This window comes from Hyperolius riggenbachi, chromosome 5 (assembly GCF_040937935.1).
Source record: "Hyperolius riggenbachi isolate aHypRig1 chromosome 5, aHypRig1.pri, whole genome shotgun sequence".
Classification (NCBI taxonomy): Eukaryota; Metazoa; Chordata; class Amphibia; order Anura; family Hyperoliidae; genus Hyperolius; species Hyperolius riggenbachi.
Genome location: NC_090650.1, coordinates 267,798,604 through 267,811,372, shown reverse-complemented (window position 1 = coordinate 267,811,372; position 12,769 = coordinate 267,798,604). Strand labels below are relative to the sequence as shown.

Here is a 12,769-nt window from a genome sequence, read left to right as displayed (position 1 = left end):
CGGGCTCCGTCTTCAACTCTTCCTTCCTACAGCTCCCAGCAGCTTTCCTGCATCCAGGTACGGCTCCGGGCGTGTCACCTGTCCAGCATCGGTTCACATGCACACTTCGGGAGTCGTACATGGAGAATGCAGGAAAGCCGCTGGGAGCTGCAGAAAGTGCTGAAGACGGCACCTGGTGGTTTAAAGGCGCATAACATTCCCAGCCACAGGACCGCAACGGGTGCACAAACATGGCCAGACATGCTTGACATGACTATACAAGTTTACCGGGACGGCCAGTGGAGGATCAGATCAGCCTGGGGAAACGGTAAGGGAGCCCACAGCCTGAAGGGGTCTGGAAGGAGCTACAACTATCTGGCGTTTGGGCGCCAAATTTCTAGGTTAGCTGTAAGAGAACGCGGAAAAGCCGCCGCGTGTACTGACAGCAAGGCGGCTGATTCAGTGTCCAACGCGGCGGTCTGCACGCGGAAGCGTGCATCTAGTGACATGGCAGAACGCGGAAAAGCCGCCGCATGTAATGACAGCAAGGCGGCTGGTTCCGCGTCCAGCGCGGCGGTTGGCACGCAGCAGCGTGCAGCTAGTGTGGCTGAGCCTGTTAGTTCACACAGGTTTAGGAATACGCACGCGCTGAAAGGCAGAACTTTTATGATGGCTAAGGAGGGATCAGCTGACCAGGCCGGTCAGCTGACCTCAGAGCTGGTAGCCATTGGTTGATCACTTCAGGGTGGCGCCAGAGAGCAATGCACTATATATGGTTACTGCTGGCCACTCTCAAGTTGTCTGCCGTTGCGATCACTACGTGGAAACACTCAGACCTTAGTCAGATTCAACAGTGTGTTTGAACCAGGAGGACCTGGGAATTCACACTGAGCCAGATTACTTGTGTTATTATTCTGTTATTCTTCAGACTAGTTCCAGGGTGTAGAGACCACGGACCTCACACCCAAGACTAGGGAACTTGCATTATCATTCTATTATACTTCAGACTAGTTCCAGGGTGTAGAGACCACGGACCTCACACCCAAGACTAGGGAACTTGCATTATCATTCTGTTATGCTTCAGACTAGTTCCAGGGTGTAGAGACCACGGACCTTACACCCAAGACTAGGGAACTTGTATTATCGTTCTGTTATACATCAGACTAATTCCAGGGTGTAGAGACCACGGACCTCACACCCAAGACTAGGGAACTTGCATTATCATTCTATTATACTTCAGACTAGTTCCAGGGTGTAGAGACCACGGATCTCACACCCAAGACTAGGGAACTTGCATTATCATTCTGTTATGCTTCAGACTAGTTCCAGGGTGTAGAGACCACGGACCTTACACCCAAGACTAGGGAACTTGTATTATCGTTCTGTTATACATCAGACTAGTTCCAGGGTGTAGAGACCACGGACCTCTCACCCAAGACTAGGCATTGTTTGTTATTTGTTATGACCTGTTGCTTTCCTGACTATCCCTCTGCTTTCTGATTTGGTACCACGCATATCTGATATCTCGTTGCCAAACCCTGCCTGACTTGGATACCGAATCAGCCTTCTGTCTTTGTACTTTATCTGTCTGTGTGTTGCCGACCTGGCTTGCCCGACCTCGAGAGCTATCTCTCTCCACTTAAGAGATAGTCTCCAAGACCAGTCAGTGACATCCACCTTCAGGTGTCACTCACCCTCTGCTCCTTCCTACCTTCAGCCTGACTCCCCTTGGAGAGTCTCAGGCTGCTGGAAGGTTTCTGTTCCCTCCATAGCAGTATCTTCTGTACTGCTTAGGGTCACCTGTTCATCAGGTGGGTTGCTCAAAGTTATACTGTTACACCAAACACTCACTATATATATATATATATATATATATATATATATATATATATATATATATATATATATATATATATATATATATATATATATATATATATATATATATATGTCCAGAGGTTAGCGCTATATCTGTATTATTGGTGATTCTGCAGATCATCCATAATCAGGTATAGATCTGTATTCTTGCCGATACTGCAGATCACCAATAATCAGATTCTCTCTGTGTGTTGACACCGATCGTTACATTAGCGTTAGGATTTTACCAGGGGGTTAAGGTTAGGCATTGAGTAGAGGGGGTCTTCTTTTTAGGCACTTATGAGTGATAGGTGATGGGGGGGTTAGGCATCTACAGGGGGGTGAGACATTAGGTGGTAAACATCAACAAAGAAGTTGGTTGTTAGTTATCCAACATGATGGTGCACTAATGACGTTGTCGGTGGTACTGGAGTGCACCTGTAATTACACCAGATCACCAAACAGCCTTTCCACAAACGACCAATCCATCTTAAATTTGGCAGACAAAAATCTATTCTCTGTACCTAGCATTACTGGGCCGCAATAAGGCCCAGTGCACACCAAAAACCTCTAGTAGATCTGCAAAACGCTAGGAGGTTTTTGAAGCAGATTTCAGAGCAATTCTAGGCATGTTTAGAGACGTTTTCTAAACATGCCTAGCGTTTTTTGGAGCGTTTTTGTGTAGCAGATTTCAAATATTGTTACAGTACAGCTGTTACTGAACAACTTCTGTAACAAAAACGTCTGGAAAACCGCTCTGATCTAGCGTTTTTCAGAGCGGTTTTCCACTTTCCTATACTTTAACACTGAGGCAGAAACGCCTCAGAAATCTAAAAAATGCTGCAGCCCCAGAGTTTGCGTTTGTGGAAAAAACAAACTGCTCTGGTGTGCACCAGCCCATTCACTTTCATTAGCCAAGCGGGTTCCCTCTGCAAGCATTTTAAAAAACGCTCCAGAACTGCTCTGGTGTGCACCAGCCCTGAATCCACATTCCCAACATGGGGCTTGATAAGGATTAAAAAAAAACATTAAAAACATCATTTTACATTTTCTGAATAATCTGTGTTTTTTGCAGTGCCAATGGAAAGTCATCTGTTACTGTAATTAGGGATGATGTTCATGTTATCTAGTGTTTTTGCCAGTTGCTAGGAAATCCTTAGGCTGGGCAGCTGGTTAGAGCCTTCCCTACAAAATTATGAGCTACATGGAAAACTTTTAACCACCAGACTACAGTGAAGCTGCATGCTTTCCTAATGATAAAAACACACTTGCATTGTCTTCCTAAAAGGCAAGAAAACCCTCCCAAAACACAATATCTGGACCAAAACATATACAACATCATTATTTGGTGACCTTTATTAAGGTTACTTTTATGGATGCTAAATGGTAATATGTCTTAATGGCCTTTTTCCACTAGGAAAAACTATCACAAGCACAATCATGCTGTGCTGCGAACGTGCAACCTGCAATTTCCACTCAGCGATCAATCCGAGAATCGCGCAGGTAGGAGATTGTGATTCAGGAAAAATTAAATGCACTAGTGCAAAATGAGCACAGCGATTAACATGTAAATAGCGGTGCTGCTGCGATCGTCAAAGCGGCTGCGATACACTTTTTAAAGGAGATTGCAGCTAGTGGAAAAGGGCCCTATATGAAGACTAAGGTTTTTTAAAAGGTGCCATATAGACCTTATTACATCTTTAGAAGTTGCATTAGACACTGTACATGAGTTTGTGTTTCTCTGCAATACAAGATATTAAACATGGACCTTCACTAATGTGTTTCTGTTATCAATGGACCGTTCTGCATTTGTAATTAATACTGCGTAACAGACCACTCTTTATTTTGAACACCATACACACACTATTGAATAAAATGTATTTTATGTAGCATGTAAACGTACATATTGTGTGTTGGGAAACACAAACTTTAACTAAGATGTGGGAACAGACTAAAAGGTGACATTTTCCACAGTGCTTATAATGTTAAGTACACCTGTCATGATCAAACAGCAAACATAAACAGGACTTAGGTGTGTTTCATTCTCTAACAAAGGCATACTCCTTTGCAGACCTCGTCTGCCTAAGAAGTGCTTTAAGTGTATCTCAACTCAAAATATACAGTAAAATGATCTAGCCCCTGTAATGCACTGCCGGTACCATAAAATCCCAGCTGTGCCTAATATTTACCTGTTCTAAGTGCCGCATACTCCCTGCAATGTTTCAAAAGCTGTACAGCCTGCTGGTTGATGCTTGGTACCTAAGTGTATACTAGCTAGGCCAAACATAGGGGAGACAGGATGAGCATGCCAATCCATAAATCCAGAGGATTTGGCAGCAGTGCATGAAAGTAGGCACTCTATAGGCAAACAAGTAAAAACAGTGCAGGAGATTTGGGCACAGGCGTCGTCACCATAGGCCGTAATAGGATAATAGGAATTACAGCTATAGCGGCGCTCAGTGAGTAATTTGGGCGCTGTCAAAAGATGTATCACAAATTACTATAAAAACAATGCGGCCTCGGCGGCCTCCAGCAGTAGCTGGCAGACAAATTACATTTTTCCCCCACTATCCACAGGGACCTGGGGGGGGGGGGGGGGGGGAAATAGTAATTAGGGCCGCCAGGACTTGTGCAGGAATAATTAGGGCCGCCAGGACTTGTGCTGGAATAATTAGAGCCGCCAGGACTTGTGCAGTAATAATTAGGGCCGCCTGGACTTGTGCAGGAATAATTAGGGCCGCCAGGACTTGTGCAGGAGCAGGGTGAGTCGTTTATCAGCTTTACCCTGCGCCCAAATCTCCCGGCAGCTGATTCGTATGTATGCAATCACAAGCACCACCATATGAGGCAGCTGTGCGATTGTTTCTGGATATTTTTAATTCAGATGCAATTCAAAAACCCATTCATTGTGACCATTTTCAGCCACGTAAAGGTGGCCACCCACTTTGCCACGCAGATCCCTCTCTGGTGTGAATCTGATCACAGAGGGTCCTATTTCTACCAAACACAGCACAATGATTTTCAATAGATCTCAACATGAAATCTATATTTCCTATCCATCATGCTTCTTCCTGTTTCCTGAGTAGTTACAGTGATTGATAGGTGAAAGATTTGTACATTCTGAAGAGAAAACAGTGATGTCATGTTGCTATGGAGATTAAAAATTGGATGTGCAAAACACAGATAAAAACGCATGCATTTTCCAAATCACATTCATTTTGCATATGAAAATTTGGAAACAAAACACACAGTATACTAGTGAAAATATAGGTCCTAAGACAGGGAACACACTTGCAGGGGCATTTTTCACTGTGGTCCCCATATCTGCTTCGTAGTATGTTCGCATTTGCTGTCCTTTTTTGATTATTCACATACATTCCTTAATTTTTCAGATACACTGTAATTGCGAATGTAATGCTATGGGGGATTTAAGAAAAAAAAAAGTCACATCCCTCAAGTGGGATCACACTCATAGCATTACATTAGCAAGAGCTTTTCAAATCACAAAGCGCTCAGAAAAGCGCTCCTAGTGGGTTCCAGGCCGTAGAGCTATTTTCTAGGCGGGGGGGGCCAATTGATCAGTTATAATGTTTCAGATGGGTGAGTTGTGGGGAGCGGTGCTATGTTCCTCTATGATGGAACACATCTGTTATCGGAGAAAATGCTGCAGGTCCTATTTTTTATTTTTAGACACAAACACGCACTATTTCGAGGCATTAGGTGGAAGTGGCCCAATAATTTTCAATGGGCTGTACCTGGAATTATTTGTGGTTCACGTGGCATTGGCAATAGTACATATGACAGAGAAAGCACTGACAAACAACACAGACATACAAATGAGACAAGCATGAGAAGCATACATTTAAACATAGGGGGACAAAAACCAAGGTGTGGAGCAGTACTGCCCAAGGGTCCTAGGAAGTTTAAAGTGAGCAGCTAGGGAATTGTGCAGAGTGCCGAAGAAGAGAAGACCTTGCGAGGGGAAACTGAAGTTTAGCACGAGGACTGCTTGGTGGAGAAGCAGGGCTGTGGAGTTGGAGTCGAGGAGTCGGAGCAATTTTATGTATCTGGAGTCGGAGGTTTTATAAACTGAGGAGTTGGATGATTTTTGTACCAACTCCACAGCCTTAGTAATTAGATGGCCACTCACGGTCCAATTTCTAGCGAAAAAGAATTATTTGAGCGATCAGAAATTCTGATCGGATTGGTTGTAAATAATCTCTATTGATGGGCACAATCGATTACGAACGATTATAAAAATAGTTGTCCGATTTGATTTTGGTCAAACCAAAATTTGTATTTTCTAGTTGGTTGTGATAGATAGGAAGCAAGAATTGGTTAGTTGATGGTGTAATGAACGATTTTAAAATTCAAACATTTTTCGCTAGAAATTGGATCATTAGTGGCCACCTTTAGACCGAGTATTCAAAATTGTTTCAACTTCGATCCCTTAGAGTCAGTGGTTCCATAAACCGAGGAATCGGAGTTGGATTACCGTATATTTGTACCAATTCCACAGCCCTGGAAAGTAGATAGTCCTGCACCTAGTGGTTTTGGAGGTGATGGTTCTGTAATGGCGCCCTGATGGGAGGAGCTTGAAGCAGCAAGTGCCTGGATGGGAGGGGTCGTGGGAAATCCTGGTGGTCCTCATCTTTATTCTGGAAGTGTGGAGGAGATCTAGGGGTGGCAGGAGTAATCTAAAGATCTTTCCCACGGCGCTAATAAACGAAGGAAAGGTCATCAGATCGACCATGCCACTTCTAGACCTCCTCCATGCTGCCAGATTGAAGACGAGGGCCAACAAGATATTTAGCTGACTTGTACTGATGAGCATCAGTAAACCATTAATTCAACTGAACTGTGTTGCGCTGCTAACATGTGCCCACACCTCATGCACCAAATGGCATTTTGGATGAAATGCAAATGTTGCATGCCTAACTTTTCCTCTCAAAAAGCAGCTCACAAGAGAAAATAAGTTCCATTAAACTGATAACTGCATTTACTCCTAATGTATTCTATAAGAGACCTCGTGCTCATATATGTACACCATTAATTCCTTCTGATAAAGTCAGAATACTGGTGTTTCCACAAAAATAATGGTTTTATATACGTTTTGCTCCAAAACATGCGTTAGAGCTTATTTCCTTTTTCCATGCAACAACACTTACAGAGAAACAGTCACTTGCTTGCCCTATGTTCACAGTGGGCTTTGCATTGCGTTCTCTGTAAAAGCAGTGACGCAACACATTGGAAAAGTCAAATTGCACGTTATGCACATTACTTCACATAGTCAATGAAATGCATGCTTCACTGTCACCGTTAACACACGCATTATGCTGTGCAATAGAGGCGAAAGAACAGTACCTGGCACCAAATGCAGCAGGGCAGAACAACCGGATCTGGGACACAGAGCGTGCACATCCAACGATTCCTTGTATGATACAGCAAAGAAGAGAAAAACAGCGGGGCACCACTTCTTTAAAATCCCTTTATTCCAGTTGGAAGATTGCAGGTACAAAACAGTGGGGGTACCCAGTGCCTGACAGCTGTTTCGCTGGGTTAAACCAGCTTCTTCAGAGGCATTATGCTGTAATGCACTGCATGCAGCACATCGGGATGCCACACTCTGTGAGATCGCACCTGCTGCACTGTAAACATTGCATAGGCGTTTTAGGGCTGGTGCACACCAAGAGCCGTTCTAAGTGGGTTTTTTTAAACGCTTTCTGGGGGAAAACCACTTGGCTAATGTTAGTCAATGGGCTTGTACCCACCAGAGTGGCTTGTTTTTCTCCCAAATGCAAACTCGGGTCCTGCAGCATTTTTGAGATACTGTACTGTAACAAAATATAAAAAAGCGCTACACAAAACGCTAGGCATGTTTAGAAAATCCCTCTCAACATGCCTAGAATCTCTCTGAAAAACCTCTTCAAAAACCGCTAGCGTTTGCGGATCCGCTAGCGGTTTTTGGTGTGCACAAGTCCTCACTGCAGTGCAATTTTCCATGTTATAATACAGCTGTTACATCGCACCGCAATCCAGCCTGTTTTGTTTTGTGAGGTCTTTTGAGTACGATTCTTTTAGGGGTGTCTGCTTTCCTTGCTAAAGGGTCTTTCTGTCCTACTGCATTCTACCGCCAATTGGTTTTAACTTATGTACAGTAGTTGCCAAGACACTATTTCAATTGACTTTTTAATGAAATGTAACTTTAACTAGGGCTGTTTTGGATTAGGGCTCACAACTGAGCATCCTCAAAAATCTCATGCAAGGAATTATTTCCGCAAGGTAGGTCTTATTTTCAGGGAAACGGTAAATATTATTATCTATAAATGCAGGGGTTTCACCATGCAGCCGTCCAGTATAAGGTTACTTTTCACGACCAGATTACCTGCAGTATGGTGAGGTCAGCCTGTCGTTTCCCGAGGAGGAGTGTACTGCACGCAGCAACGTCACCCATCCATCCAGTCATACACACAAAAGAAAGCTGTCAGGCAGCGAGCACGCTGCTTCCTGTCACTGCAGAACAGCCTGGAGTGCTGACGTATGTCGGAAATTCCCTGCCGCAGACTCGTGCTAGCCCTCCTCCCAGCTCTGCCGCACATCCTCATTAGGGCAGCCGGAGATCCCGGAGGTTCCTCTAGCCGTACAACGCTCTGCCTGTGTTAGCATCGCTCCACATACGGCGTCACGTGTCCAGGGGGAGCTGCACAACACATGCCACAGCGCTACTAAGGGGCTCATATGGAACCTTACTGTAACTGAGACAAGAACAAAACAATGCGAGACACTCACCAGAACTTCCAAGGAGGACCGTGGAGGGGATTGTGGGGAGATTTTCTAGGAAGTTGAATTTGTCACGGGAGTACGTGGGTTCTCCTACACCTCATAATGAACATGACGTTTCCCCGTTAGTGCACGGCCCTGCTCGGGGCTAGTCATTACATAGTACATTTCCCGCAGCTTTATAGTTACTCTGGTTCTTTTAATGGACGGTGAAAGCAGCAGGGATCCCTGGTCCCTTGGCCTGAAGCTGCTGCTGCTGAGGGATCATGTGGGGAGGAGCGAGGGGCTGTCTCTGTGGAGCCCACAGCAGTAGCAGTACTGCCCGCTTCTGAGGAAATCCCCTCACTGCTCAGCTCTACTGCCACTAGGCACACATTTTCTAACTACTTATAGAATATCTTAAAGTAAGAGATAATAATCACAGGCAGGGGAAAATACAATATAATTTTTGCAGGCTTCAGAGGCTACAAGGATTGAGCATTGCTGACAGTGAGGCAGCATTGTAGTCCTAGCAAAAAGCAGAAACAATGCAGGCCATATTTGAAAGGGCACTGTTTACTGCAGTTTTTCATCTTCTGCGAATACTACATGGTGTGTACTGAACCTGAAGTGAAAGACATGTAAAGGATGCCATATAGACTTACTGTACTTTAACAATACCAGTTGCCTGGCAGTCCTGCTGATTATTGTGACATCAGAAATGTCTGAATCATATGTGAAACAAGCATGCGGCTAATCTTGTCAGACTAGAGTCAGAGACATTGGATCTGCATGCTTTTTCAGGGTCTATGGCTAAAAGTATTAGAGGCAGCTGATCAGCAGGACAACCAGGCAATGTGCATTGTTTAAAAGGAAATTAATATGCCATCCTCCATGTGTCTCTCACCTCTGGTTCCCTTTAAATGTTTCCTCTGCTTATGACCCAGTGGGCCATCATCTGCTTCTCCAAATCCTCTTCTCTCTGGTCATTCAGTCTTGCTCTTTTATCTTGCTCTCTTTTCCTCCTATTTCTTAGATACCCTTAGGACCTTGTGAGTTGTGCCTTCCGGTAACAGTTCCTTGTGTCCCCTCTCTGTTGGGGTACTGCAAGGCTCGGCCTCTCAACCCTTTCTCTTCTCTTTGTATGCTTATTGACTTTATCAGCTCTTTGGTTTTCAGTATCACGTATATATGCTGATGACACCCAAATCCAGGAAAGGACTAGGATGAAATGGGGCCCTAGGCAAGATAGCAGTGTTTGCCCACCGCTCAGAGGCGGTTGTAGACAGACACATATGAGGGGGCAGTCAGAAATGTGAAGGGGGCTTCATGTCTGAGCACATTTTTTTTAGATACAATAGTATGGCGCGCAAAGTGTGAAAAAATGGGCATGACATCATGTTGGCGGGACTAACTGTAATGTATTTATACCAGCTAATGTAGTTACATAAAACAAATATCAGAATCCTTTTATTTCGCCAAGCATGATTAGGGTCATGCCCGGGATTGGTTTTAGCAGCACAGAACACCTTGCTGCACATAATGACAGACAGTGTTTCCCCAGTAAATGCACGTAATGAGAGACAGCATTTCACCAGTAAATGCACATAATGAGAGACAGCTTTTCACCAGTAGTAAATGCAGGTAATGAGAGACAGCCTTTCACCAGTAAATGCACGTAATGAGAGAAAGCATTTCACCAGTAAATGCACGTAATGATAGACAGTGTTTCATAAGTAAATGCATGTAATGAGAGACAGCCTTTCACCAGTCAATGCATGTAATGAGAGACATTTCACCAGTAAATGCACATAATGAGAGACAGCCTTTCACCAGTAAATGCACGTAATGAGAGACAGCCTTTCACCAGTAAATGCACGTAATGAGAGACAGCGTTTCACCAGTAAATGCACATAACGACAGACAGCCTTTCAAAAGTAATTGCATGTAAAGAGAGACAGCGTTTCACCAGTAAATGCACATAAGAGACAACGTTTCACCAGTAAATGCACATAATGAGAGACAGCTAGTGTCCCCAGTATAAGTAGCCAGGTCTATATGTGTCCCCAGGATATGTAGCCAGGTGTATAGGTGTACCCAGTATAGGTACCAGGTGTATAGCTGTCCCCAGTATAGGTAGCCAGGTGTATAGCTGTCCCCAGTATATGTGGCCAGGTGTATAGGTGTCCCCAGTATATGTAGCTAGGTTTATAGCTGTCCCCAGTATATGTAGCCAGACGTACAGGTGTTCCCAGTATATGTAGCCAGGTATATAACTGTCCCCAGTATACAGTGGTGTGAAAAACTATTTGCCCCTTTCCTGATTTCTTATTCTTTTGAATGTTTGTCACACTTAAATGTTTCTGCTCATCAAAAACCGTTAACTATTAGTCAAAGATAACATAATTGAACACAAAATGTAGTTTTAAATGATGGTTTTTATTATTTAGTGAGAAAAAAACTCAAAACCTACATGGCCCTGTGTGAAAAAGAAATTGCCCCCTGAACCTAATAACTGGTTGGGCCACCCTTAGCAGCAATAACTGCAATCAAGCTTTTGCGATAACTTGCAACGAGTCTTTTACAGCACTCTGGAGGAATTTTGGACCACTCATCTTTGCAGAATTGTTGTAATTCAGCTTTGAGGGTTTTCTAGCATGAACCGCCTTTTGAAGGTCATGCCACAACATCTCAATAGGATTCAGGTCAGAACTTTGACTAGGCCACTCCAAAGTCTTCATTTTGTTTTTCTTCAGCCATTCAGAGGTGGATTTGCTGGTGTAAACAAGTAGATGAAGAAAGATGGAAGCTGGCACTGCTGCAGGTGGTCAATTTATTGTCGTAACATTGTAAGTACAAATGTGCAATGGTGCAACAACATACAAGTTACAATTGGTGAGGCACATACCCTGTGAGAGGAGGCATAGGTGGTGGTGGGTGCTGGGCACTGGATGTCTGACGGCCGTTTCGCGCTAAGCAGCGCTTCTACCGGGCCTACCTCTAGTGTTACGATACAGGCCCCTAGATTCTCTCCAGGACGTATGCAACTGCCTAGGCTTGCTTTATGGATGATCCGGCTCTGTCCAAATATATCTCTGACTATGGGCCCCTGCAGGCTATCTATACCGAGGGGGAAACCTATACGCTACTACTGGCTATAGGGCATTCTGGTTACCTATGCTAAGGGGGCAAGCTATACTGCGGGAAACATCTACCTATATTGGGGGGATTACCTATGCTGGGGGAGGGGGATACTTCTGACTACCAATATTGGGGTGCCTTTCTGGCTACCTATACTGAGGGGATTACCTCTGACTACCAGTCCCTGGGATGGTGGGGGAAGATACTATTCTGGGGACTACTTTTGACTAACCATACTGGTTGCTGCCGAATAGTGGGGATACAGCTGACTACCAATACTGGAGGACTACTTAATATTGGTAAGTCCCCTCTAGCTACCTAAAATTGGGAGGGGGAGGGTGGCACAAAGGAGCATTTATAATTCTTATTGTGGGGGGAGGCCCGGACAAAACTTTGGTATAGGACCCCATTATTTTGTGCTATGTCCCTGTTTGTATCACTGAGAATCTCAACATTATCTCCTCCTTCATGTCCCTCCCTTTCTCTGAAACTTAAAGTATACCTGGTACCAATGCAATACAAGGGGCTTCCTCCAGCTTCCTGTAGTCTGTGGGCTCCCTCTGTGTCCCTCTGTTCTCCCTCTGTCAGCCCCGGTACTAGGGAACTAGTGTGCATGCGCAGCCCTGATCACGTGCCTTCTTGGTTCCACTCCAGTGGCCAGGAGCATTCCGCGCATGTGCAGTTAGTTAAGGCTTGTAAATACAAAGACGGAGAATGCTTGTAGCTTAGGGAGTACGACCAAGGAGGTGTGCAGCCAGGATCATGCATGCACAGTAGTTCCCGACTGAGCCAGTTGGAGTCCAGTTTTACTAGAGTTGACTGTGGGAGAATGGATTGGACAGGGTGCACACCGAGTGAGTCCATAGACTACAGTGGACTGAAGGAAAGCCCAAGGTAATGTTTAATTGGTCCCAGGTACACTTTAACATGGACAAAACTGAAAGGTATTTTTCCACTTTGTGATTTAACTCCTCTGCCTGAATAGCAATCAGGTTGACAGGACTCCAATACTCCCTGGCCCTAGGCCTGCTGC

The 12,769-nt window shown here is 44.6% G+C and overlaps 1 protein-coding gene across 2 annotated transcripts in view; it reads right to left on the bottom strand.

The window, feature by feature from the left end:
* Positions 1–8,879, bottom strand: part of HIVEP1 (HIVEP zinc finger 1) — a 285,145-nt gene extending 276,266 nt beyond the window's left edge. Inside the window, exon 1 of one of the 2 annotated variants that reach the window (XM_068236903.1) lies at positions 8,626–8,879. The gene's annotated coding sequence lies outside the window, so the exon portion shown is untranslated. Of the gene's footprint in view, positions 1–8,221; positions 8,292–8,625 lie in introns of those variants that run through there. The other variant, XM_068236902.1, reaches the window with a different exon arrangement.
* Between the last annotated feature and the right edge of the window lie 3,890 nt (positions 8,880–12,769).